Raw genomic sequence first — 11,068 nt, forward strand, 5'->3', positions numbered from 1 at the left:
AATCAATTCCTTTCTGCTGCTCCTTCTCCTCAAGTACTGACAGTTTGTATTCTCAATGCAGCCAAAACAATAAAACAAAACCCATCTTTTTGGCTTCTGTGTTTATTTTTCTCCCCTAGGCCCACAAACAAAGTCAAAATATAACCTAGATCATCAACCTGTTAGGCCCCATCCCTTCCCTATCTCCAAATTATCAGTTCACTTTTTTTGTCTACATTAAAAAGCAGAAAAACATTTCCACAGATGATTCCAAAATATAGGAAAGAATAGTTGCCTCCAGCTGAGACCTGCTCACTATTTTTTATTTAAAAAGGGGGCAGAGGTGTGCAGTCTGCAGTGTGTTGGAGGGAGAGAAGTGGAGGGGCATTCAAACTGCCTAACAAGTGTCTAGTATAAGAAAGTTGCTTTAGAAAAGCTCAAAGGATGACTGAAACACAGATTATCTCTTAAAGGGAAGAGTTCACCACCATCCCAGTTTAAGACTCAATTGATAGACAAGCAATATAAAAGTTATTCCTAACGAACGGTCTATTTCAACATTCTCGCCAAAGGTAACTGTTCAGAAATTCAATACACAAATAAGATGATATGAAAGCCCACAAAACAGTATGGCCACATGCACACACATGACACAAAGAAGGAAACATATGCTATTGAAGAAATAATTATCAACAATAATTTTCATGCAGTATTAACATATTACTTTAAAAAAACACCTCAAAGCAGCAAAAATACACACCTGGTAAAGTTAGAAAGTGATGAAAATACATTGCTATGCTCCTAAAGAATATTTAGGGCCTACGAAAAAAGCCCATGTACAAAAGTTCTGAGAAGTCAACATAAATCATTAATATTTCCCAGCACAAATTAATATGAAGATTCAAACATGTTTCAAGAAATCAGCTCTGAATATAAATGATTTCTGTCAAAGGTTAGAGACCTAAAATTATAACCTGTTCCTTTTCTCCCTTTCAACAGTAATTAAATACAAAAGACTTCAGCAATAAAATATTAAGGATCCAAAATTTAAAAACACATTACTAAAACATTAATGTCAGTCTTTCCTCAAAAAAAAAAAAAAAATTTAGCATTCACTGTCTAGGATGAAAGCGTGAATATCACCCTGAGAAGTTTCACTTTTATCTAAACAGTTAAATGTTTTTCTCACCCTTCACTGAAGCAAGTTTCTATATTTAATTTCTAGTTGAGGTTATTTCATAAAGAGTAGTTAATTCTAAAATTTAGGATATTATACCTTTTGATATGCTCACAAAATAGGAACTCTCCATTATCTATATGGTACTTTATTTCAGTCCAAATTTATGAGTAGACTCTATTAAGAAAGTCAGAACTCAAGGTTCTGAGTTTTAAACTTCTAAGTTATTTTGACGCAAAAAATATTTCAGTGCACTCCCCTAGATCTGAGTAGTCATTTCCTCAGGCATCCTTCTCAATCAGAAAACCAAAAGTGATACACACAGGTACCTAACACTAAAGCATACAGATACATGTCTTTTTCACTCTGAAACAAGTTTGAATGGTTTAGTTGGCAAGAATTTTTCAGAAAGTTAGCGGGATCAGTCAAAACAATCAAAATATTAACCGTGACATCTGTTACTCTGTGCTACTAAAAGTCTATAGAAGAATACAGGAACTTTAAAATAATCACTAAAATCAACTACTATCACATCAATGGAGAATGAAGAAAAACTTTAACCGGAGATACACATTTCACAGGGTCTACAAAAGGAAAAAATGATCTTTTTTTTTTTAATTAGGGGAAACTGCCTAGACAGCATTTTTAAACAAAGCTTCAATATTTTAACAAAGAGCTTTTTGGTAACCACAGCAGTACTAAAAAAAAGTTCATAAAGTGTTCTGGGTGCACTTTTAATGCACTCGTTTCCCAAATGATATGGAGAAAGTTAATATTTTAAAGCCAGGAGCTTCTGCCCATGTATTAATTAGCCACCTATCTCCACAACTTAACATCTGCATGGCTTCTGACAATTTACAAAGAACTTTCACATGTTTTATATCATTTGATCTTACTGAGAAAAAAGTACAGCATTATTTCCAAAAAACAAACAAAATTCAAAGCAAGTTCATCAAATTTTCTACACATTCTTAAGTTTTTAAAACTTTGATATAAAACTTTACAAGCCACCACAGTACCATAATATTTCCAGTGATAAATCAATTCACCTAACACTAACTAACAAGAGTTTCAAAGGACCATGTGCTATAAATGCTACGAAAATACTTCCATCTTTATGCAATTATTGTTAAGTGTTACTAACAACCGTATCAGCAATGACCTATACCCACAGACAGAACTTTACTTCTAGTTCAAGAATCTCAGTCTTTGGAGGCCAACTCAAACACATTAACCGCATGTATTTATAAAGCTGAGGGCCTAAGAATTTATCTATTAGGATTACTGTCCACATATGGGAAGAAAAAAACACAGAAAGTCTAAAAATTTTTCCATACAATATCTCCCTTTCCAATAATAGTTCAAGTAACCTATATCTCACTTGTATTAATATTATAAAGATGACCACAAAGTCAAAAGTCCCAAGTCATATTAACTACTTTTGTTTATAGCCATACACAGCACGTAATTTTTAAAAACGTGTTCAACACTCCACTCACCAATATGAGAGTAATTCCAATATGAAACTAATTATTTTCCAAGCAAAACATTTCTAACAGTACTCTGTACCTAAGGGCAGCATCCTTAAGCTGTCCACCATAAGCAATCTACTTTGTGTAATATTGTAAGCAGGTAAAAAGCAGTCACAAATTTCAGCTTCTAATAGCAAATGGAATTTTTCAATGGACTTACTCAAGATCTTTCTGGAACTTTAAGGAGTTAATCCTGTTGCTTAGCTGAAGCTAAGTAGGGCTGTAGTAAGTAGCAAGACCCTTACAATTCGGAGGTTTCCTTTATCTTGCTGCAGCACCTCCTGCTGGATAGCATTTAGAGTTCTTCATGTAAGCAGAAGAAGAGTATTTCTGAGGCAGCTCTTTCCAGATGACTGAATGGGAAAAAGGATGGACCCTTCAAAGCTAAAAGAAACAGGGGCTGCCCAACACTTTTACCTCTTAAAAATAAAAGCTGGCAGAGGCAGGGGGCTTTTTACTTTTCCAGTTCCATAAAGATTCGCCTGGGAGTTCTAAGTACAATAAGCTTAAATAAAGCTTGCAAAATTATCTAAAAACTATGTTAAAAAGCCTTCTGAAGCATTCAAGCAAAAAGACTATTAAGACCATCCAAGCAACATCAGTTATATTCCAAATACTATTACCTTAAGAAAAGCAAAAGTATGACATAAAGAAAAGCACCTGCAATATTTTTAACGTGTTAACCAGAAACTTGTTTGAAGAATTTTCTGCACTATTACTATGCTCTTCATTTAAGGATAGTTGTACATCTACAGAAGTTTTAAGTACAGAATTTTTTCATAAACATGAGCATAACTGCAAACAAAAACTTCCTCTTTGCCATCAAAAGATGTGTCCTGAGATTTTAAAATGCATTCTTCAGACATTTTAAATGGACCTTAACAAGCCAGTTTTAAGCCCACAATGTAGATCCCATATACAAACACAAAGAGAAAAAAAGAACAGAAAAGGACTTACCAAAATCAAAATGAATAATAGTATTTCCAGTAAAAATGTAGTAACAGTTTCCTACAATGCTGTGAAACCAAGTAAATTGTGAAACTTAGGGGAAAAAAGGGGACTGGGGGAGGGGGCTAGTCTTCAGAAAGCGAAAGAAAAGCTGACCTATTTATTTCCACTGCCCAAACTTGAGTGAACATCAGATGTAAACAAACAACATAAACACTGAAAAGTACACTTCGATGTCTTAGCCCCAGTTTCACTCCCTTTATCAGGCCCTCAATGAAGCTACAGATGTTGGTGAGTATCCTCTCTAAAAGGAGATATTCAAGCTCTGCGTCCTAAAGAAGCCCTATAAAGTGTGCCTATGAAAAGGCTTCCTTCCTAGAGTGCATAACTGCTTTAAAAAAAAAAAACTTTCATCAGTCCAAATTAATCTGATTCTAATATTCAGCTATCAATTATTAATATAGAAATGTTCTTCCTTCTCCAACGTCCCCAGCTCAAGCATCTACATTCCTGACACTAAAATGCACAGCTCGCACTCCAGCTATGGAGCACATCTTTGAAAACCAAAACAGAGCCACAAAGTTCAGTGTCAAGGCCAGTGCTGAGGCCCGCACACGCCCGGACCTTAACTCACATTTTAAATTCTAGAAAGCCATACTTGCAGAGACATCATTTAAAAACAACACAATGTGGACGTGCGGAGTAAGATCCTCTACTTTAAGACCTAAACAAAGAATATTTCAACATATGACCGGAATATGATGACACCAGATTCACCAATGAAAACAAAACCTGCCTACCATTAGCAGTCGTACCCTCATCTCGACAACTCAACTACTTAGAAATCACTCTCGGCACATCTGCACCCCACAACCGGCGTGTGGCCTTCTCCGGGGGTGCAAGCCACAGACAAAGTTGAAAGGAGACATTCTTCCCCCCGGTGCCCAATATCGACATCGACCCCTCCCCTGCCAGGACCACCTTGCTGCTACCCACCATCGCGAACGTGGTCAGGGAAGGGAAAAAAAAAAAGAAATCCTAGCAGCACCGCTCAGCAGAATAAAGAGACCAAAGAGAGGATGACGAGAAGTGTTGGGAACTGCGTGCACGACGGGGCTGGACCAAACGGAAAGAGTCCCACTCCGCGCGCCCCTCCCCCCGGCGGGGGCGCGGGCGGGGGAGGGGCGGCCGCAGCCCCTCTCCTGCCGGCCCCGGCCCGCTCGGGGTCCCGGGGGCGCCCCGCGGCCGCGGGCGGCGGGGGCGAGTGCGGGAGGGCCGGCCCCGGGGTGAGGGGTGCAGGCAGACTCTCCGGAATAACAAGTTGCAGAAGAAGAAGAATAAGCGGAATTTCCCCAACGCTGCTCCGGCCACCCAAGACAAATGCACCAACACACACACACACACACACACACACACACACACACACACACACATACACACATACACACTCGGGCCCGGCAGCGTCAGCAGCCGCATTTTTTTTAAACCAGATCCCTCAGTCACCAAACAAGATGGTTTTCCAAAAAAAAATAAATAAATAAATAACCATAATAAAAACTTCCCCCCGACAGCATCCCGAGGGGGTGGGGGGTGGGGTGTTGAAAGAACCCCGGCGACCATCCCCGGGCCGAGAGGAGAGAGCCCAAGGGGGCGGACGAGGCTCCGAGCCCCCCGCCCCCGCCGGCCGCCCCCCCACTCCCCGGCCCCCCGCCGGGACAATGTGACACCCCCCTCCCCGCCACCCCCGGCGCGCCGCCTCTGTCACCCGCTCCGGCCCAGCACTCAGCGCCCAGGCTCCCGAGGCTGCTCATAAACTTACTTCCAATTTATCCTGGGGAGGGGTGGAGGGCCGAGGGGAGGAAGGGGGAGACCAGGTTTTTCCATTGTCTTTTTTTTTTTTTTTGGGTGGTGGGGGGGGTGGAATAGGAAGGGCACGCAGGGGGAGGGGGGGCGCCCCGAAGGGGAAGTTATTGCTCAAATCTCAAGTTGACTGAGGGGTCCTGGCGAGAACACCCCCCGTTTCCCTCCTCCCTCCCACACACCCCTCCCCTCCCCCTCCCTCCTCCCCCCCCCAACAAACTCCAAGCAAGCAGCCCCCTGTTCCTCCCAGAGACAAACACCAGAGACAAGACAGAGAGAGAGAGAGAAGAGAAGAGAGAGCAGAGAGAGGGGGGAGGGGGGAGGGAGGGGAAACAGAGCTACTCCAGAAAAAAAAGAGAGAGAGGAGAGGAGAGTGAGGAGAAGAGAGAATGGAAAAGCTGGGATACTGCACCCTCCTGCTGCTGGCTGGCTGTCCCCCCTGGCAGCTGGAGGCAGGAACTCTGAGCAGGAGAAGCAAGGAGGAGGAGGAGGAGGGAACTCTTCTTCATGGGGAGGGAGGGAGGGCGCTGGAGCGGCTGCTGCTGCCTCTCTGCTGCTCTGGGCCTCTCGCACTTTTTAGATATTAGTGTGTTAAGATGGTAGGTTGTTCCCCTCTCCCTCCTCCTCCTCTCTCGCTCCCTCGCTCCCTCTCTCTCCCTCTCTCTCTCCCTCTCTCTCTCTGGGCTGTTTCTTTCCTCCTCTTCCCCAGGCAAGGGGGGGGTGGGGAGGAGGGGGTGGGGGGAGGAACTGGATCCTCCTCCTCGTCCAGGAGAGACACACACACACACACGCACGCAGGCCCCGCGCCGGAACGGGAGGGCAGAAATCAGAGCAGCAGGAGAGAAACTGTGGGAGACAAACAAGCCCAACTCTTCATCCTCCTCCTCCTCCTCAGCGGCGGCGGCGGCGGCGGCGAGCACCACCAGCCCATTCACCACCCGGCCCCGGGCCGCAGCACCTCCGCCGCCTCAGCCCGGGGATCCCTCCGCCCAGGCCCAGACACACTCTCGCCCGCGCGGGAGCCCGCCGCGCGGCCCCGCCGGCCCGCCGCCGCCGCCGCCGTGCGCGCCCCCGCCGCTCCCGAGAGCCGGGCGAGAGGGACTGGGGCTGAGGGAAGCGGGGACGAGGGCGGGGGGAAGGCGAGGAGGCGCCGGGGTAGAGGGGCACGGGCGGCGGGGGGGGCCGCCGGGCGGAGTTGGACGGCGGCCGGCGCGGGCCGCCCCCCCGGCCCGCACCACCCTCCCCGCGGCTCCCGGGGAGGCGCGGGCCCCTCACCTCCCCCGGGGGGCGGGGGGGACGGCGGGAGGGGCGGCGGGGGGCCCGCGGCGGCGCTCGGGCGGGCGGACTACTTGACGTGTCGGTGCGGCGAATTTATTTCACTTTGCCTAAGGAACGGGGTGTGCTGCGGCCCCCATTGCCTAGGGAAAAAACCCGGATGTAAAGTGAGTGAAACTAAACTAGAGTGAAGTAGGGCAGCGGCAGCCAAACTCCAGTGCAGCGGCGGCGGCGGCGGCGGTGATGGGGCTGAGCACCGAGCGGCCAAACTCCGGGGCCGCCGCAATGATGGGCCCGCGCAGCGCTGCAGCTCGGCACCCATGGAGCTGCAGCCGAGGCGAGGCCGGAGCCCGCTGCGGCCGCTACCCCCCCCCCCCAGCACCACCACCACCACCACCAACTCGGCGGCCCGAGCCCAACTCCCCCCTCCCGTCGGCAGGAGCTGCAAAAGGGGCTCCGGAGCGGCCCCAACTCCCTCCAGTGCAACAGCAATTTGGAAGGGGGTGGGGGGGCAAGAAAGCCGTGTAGGGCAGGGATGGAGAGAAGCGAGGGGGGAAGCACTGCAATGGGGGAGCGTGGTCCAGGCAACAGGAGAAAGATGCCACCTCAAGTCGAATGCAACATGCAATCCCCGGCCGCCGCTCGCTCGCCCGCCCGCCCGCTCCCTCCCCTCGCCACCCCGCCCCCTTTCCAAATAACTACCCTTGAACCACTTTATTAGCCACACTCCGTCCCACACTCGCTTCGGGGAGGGGCGGGGGCCGGGGTCCTCGCTCACCTTTATTTATTGCCGCTTTCTCCCCCCCCTCCATGTTTTTTATTCCTAAGTTCTTTTGTTCTAAGGGGGATGATGGCATTTACTTTTCTGCTTTGTGTAGCAGGGCAATCACTGGGAATCGGCCACGTATAATCCGGCGGTTTGTCATATTTTATTAGTGAAAGTATTTTATGCCTATTCTGCCTCCAAGGACTGTAACATGGAGAACTGCAAGGAGGAAAAAAAACATCAGAAGAATTCTTGTTTTGAGAGATTTCTTGGCGGGGCGGGGGAAGGCTTTTTTTTTTTTTTTTCTTTTCCAGGGGTTTATTTAGATTTTCAAATCAATAGTTTTCAACTTAGAGCTGAATGTTTTTGTATGGATATCTTACTAGATTCTAAAATAATCCCTAACCACGAAAAGGAAAAAATAAAAGTCCAAAAATCTTAGATTTTTTTTTTTAAATTCCTACTGGGCGGTGATTATTATCTGTTCTGTTCAGCACGCTGGACTTAACGTAGTGTTGGCCTTCGAATGTTAAATAACAATAAGCCCCAACCTCAACTGAATGCAAATGGGGGGTGGGGGGGGGTTGTTTTTAAGGCTCAGCACTTTTGTAGCATCTGCCACTACGCATTTTTCAGGCATTGATTAGCCATGCAACTCCCATAGGCATGAAGTCCAGTTTTTGCAGATAAAGAGCAACAGTGGTGAGACGATTTGCTCAAAGTCAAAGTGAGTCATTGACAGAACCAGAAATAGCCTTGGACTCTATTTGTTACTAGTCACATCTTTTATATTAAATACTACTTCCCTCAAGAAGTAAACAGTATTTAAAAATAAATAGACGTTCTTTACCCTGTTTTGTATTTCCACCAGAGGTGCTTTGAGATCCCTGGACATGCAAGCATTTTTTTATTGCTGTAACATTAAGTTTCATTTTTCAAGAAAAAGCAATTTTTAAAAATCCTGATTTCTCAAAGCTAAAGGATAAATAAAATTATGGGCTTTATTTTACATGTGTAGCCCATTTAGTGCTCTGAGCTTTACATTAAAAAAAAAAAATTTCCTAGCAGAGTGTAAGAGTTTGAGATCGAAAATGAAAGTCCCTATAAATGATTCAAGAAGCTTGGATGAACTCATAATGTTGTGAAACTAAACCCATAACGCAGTCAGTATAAATAAAGGAAGGACTGCTTGGGTAGTAAGATGCAACTTTCCTGTCTAGAGATAACTCTAATGTATCTAAAAGATGATTGAAGGCAGGGGTCTTTCAAGAAGGACCCACTAGGCACTAGACCATAATCTAATGGTGTCATTTCAAATCAGCCCAGGCTGTCAAAATTTTTTCAGAACAAGACTGCTTTAGCATTCTTTCTGGCAGAAAAAAAAAAAAGTTTAGAATGTTTCAGAATTTCATAGAAAAAATTCAGAAACTCACGTTGTGCCTGCATGTGTAAATGCTGTAGAACAGGGGTCTGCAAATTTTTTTCTGTAGAATCCCAGATAGGAACTGTCTTAGACTTTGCAGGCCACATAGTCTCTGTCACAACTTCTCAACTCCATGCAGTTGTAACACAAGAGTAGCCATAGAAAGTAGGTAAACAAATGAGCCTGGCTGTGTTGTAATAAAGCCTTTATTTATGGGCCATGACATTTTAATTTTATGTACTTTTCATGTGTCAGAAAATATTCCTATTTTTTTTCACCCTTTAAAAAAAAATGTTAAAACATTCTTAGCTCATGGGCCTCAATAAACCAGTGGTGTGGGCAGGATTGGGCCCATGGGCTGTCCTTTATCAACACAATTTTTGAAGACCAAAGCCCCTGAACTTCTTATATAAGTGCTCAGTTACTAACATGTTTGAACAGCAATCAAACTGTTGTCCACCATGCTCCTCTGTCCATGGAATTCTCCAAGCAAGAATATTAGAGTGGGTTTCCACTCCCTTCTCCAGGGGATCTTGCCAACCCAGGGATTGAACCTTGGTCTCCCGCATTGCAGGCTGATTGTTTACTGTCTGAGCCACCAGGAAACTTCCCAAATATTTCTCACTAAATCCATAGCAATCAAAAGTGAGTATCATAAAATAGCTGCTGTGTAACACAGGGAGCTCAGCTTGGTGCTCTCTGATTACCTAGAGGCTGGGTTGGGGGAGGTGGGGTGTGGGAGGGAGGCTCAAGAGGGAGGGGATATATGTATACATATAGCTGATTCACATTCTGCTGTTGTACAGCAGAAACAGACACAACATTGCAAAGAAATTATACTCCAATTAAAAAAAATGAATGTAACATAAACTCATGTTTGATATTTACATTTTATTAAAATATTTTAGCTAAACAATTGTCTAATAACTTATATATCAAACTCTATGAAAAAGAATTCTTTAGCTTATGATTCATTATGCGACCAGAGAAGGCAATGGCAACCCACTCCAGTACTCTTTCCTGGAAAATCCCATGGACAGAGGAGCCTGGTAGGCTACAGCCCATGGGGTAGCAAAGAGTCGGACACGACTGAGCGACTTCATTCCACTCACTTCACTCACTTCATACTTTATCACTGGAGAAGGAACTGGCAACCCACTCCAGTATTCTTGCCTGGAGAATCCCATGGAGTGAGGAGCCTGGCAGGCCATGGTCCATGAGGTCGCAGAGAGTCGGACACGACTGAAGTGACTGAGCATTATGCAACCACATTTCCATTTATATACTCTTCCTCACTCTAAGATGGTGAAGAGGAGTAGAACCAATGGCCTTGGATTCTCACACCTAAGACATATCACTGCTTCTCAACTGAGGCACCTTAGGCAAATAACTTAATCTTTCAGAACCTTAGTTTTCCTAGCTTGTAAAATGCAGCTCTTCATACTTACTTTTTAGGACTACTGAGAAAACTGAATGAAATAATTCAGGGAGAGTGCACAGCACAGTGCCTGGCACACAAGGCCACATAAGACATCTTTTCCTGTGCCTTCAGATTCATTTTCCGAGTTAATGTAACCGGATAAGGTGAACACGTGGAGTTCCAATACCCTGTCGGTGCTAATGTGGCATATGGCATCCCAGGAGTCTTGGGGTGACTCCAGGCTGTGCTATATTTCCATGGGTCTTTCTCAAGCTCTAAGTGTGCCTAACATGAGGCACTCAGTAGACCCTCACTAGCTGTGTGGCCTGAGAAGAACACTTAGGCCTTCTGAACCTGGTATTTCTCATACAATAAAATAAATATAATACTTTGTAGGATTTTTGAAAGGGCTAACGCATAAATGCTAAAGGAAAAAAATAAAGCAATTAGTGTAAGTTAGTGCAGATCCCAGAAATAAGCTGAAAATTGAAAGCTTACCACCAGAAGTTCCTTTGAGGTAAATAGTTCAACTTTCAGACGTGAATGACCTACTAATAACAATAATAGCAGGTGCACAGTGACTTAGAGTTTGTTCTCCTACTACCTAGTTACCCTCCATTCTCATTTATTAGTCATCAAAACCCTGCTGAGAAGAGGTAAAACTCGAGTTTGGGATGTTATTAAATAT

The 11,068-nt window shown here is 45.0% G+C and overlaps 1 protein-coding gene across 49 annotated transcripts in view; it reads right to left on the reverse strand.

The window, feature by feature from the left end:
- The window catches only part of PHF21A (PHD finger protein 21A), a 188,934-nt gene extending 182,492 nt beyond the window's left edge, over nucleotides 1–6,442 (reverse strand). For 19 of the 49 annotated variants that reach the window (XM_081538382.1, XM_081538381.1, XM_081538377.1 and 16 more), the window contains exon 1: nucleotides 5,909–6,442. The gene's annotated coding sequence lies outside the window, so the exon portion shown is untranslated. Of the gene's footprint in view, nucleotides 1–2,848; nucleotides 3,042–3,645; nucleotides 3,705–4,632; nucleotides 4,790–5,908 lie in introns of those variants that run through there. The other 30 variants (XM_081538379.1, XM_081538368.1, XM_081538390.1 and 27 more) reach the window with 6 other exon arrangements.
- Nucleotides 6,443–11,068: the final 4,626 nt, after the last annotated feature.

This window comes from Giraffa tippelskirchi, chromosome 11, assembly GCF_054371585.1.
Source record: "Giraffa tippelskirchi isolate mGirTip1 chromosome 11, T2T-mGirTip1v1.2.pri, whole genome shotgun sequence".
NCBI lineage: Eukaryota > Metazoa > Chordata > Mammalia > Artiodactyla > Giraffidae > Giraffa > Giraffa tippelskirchi.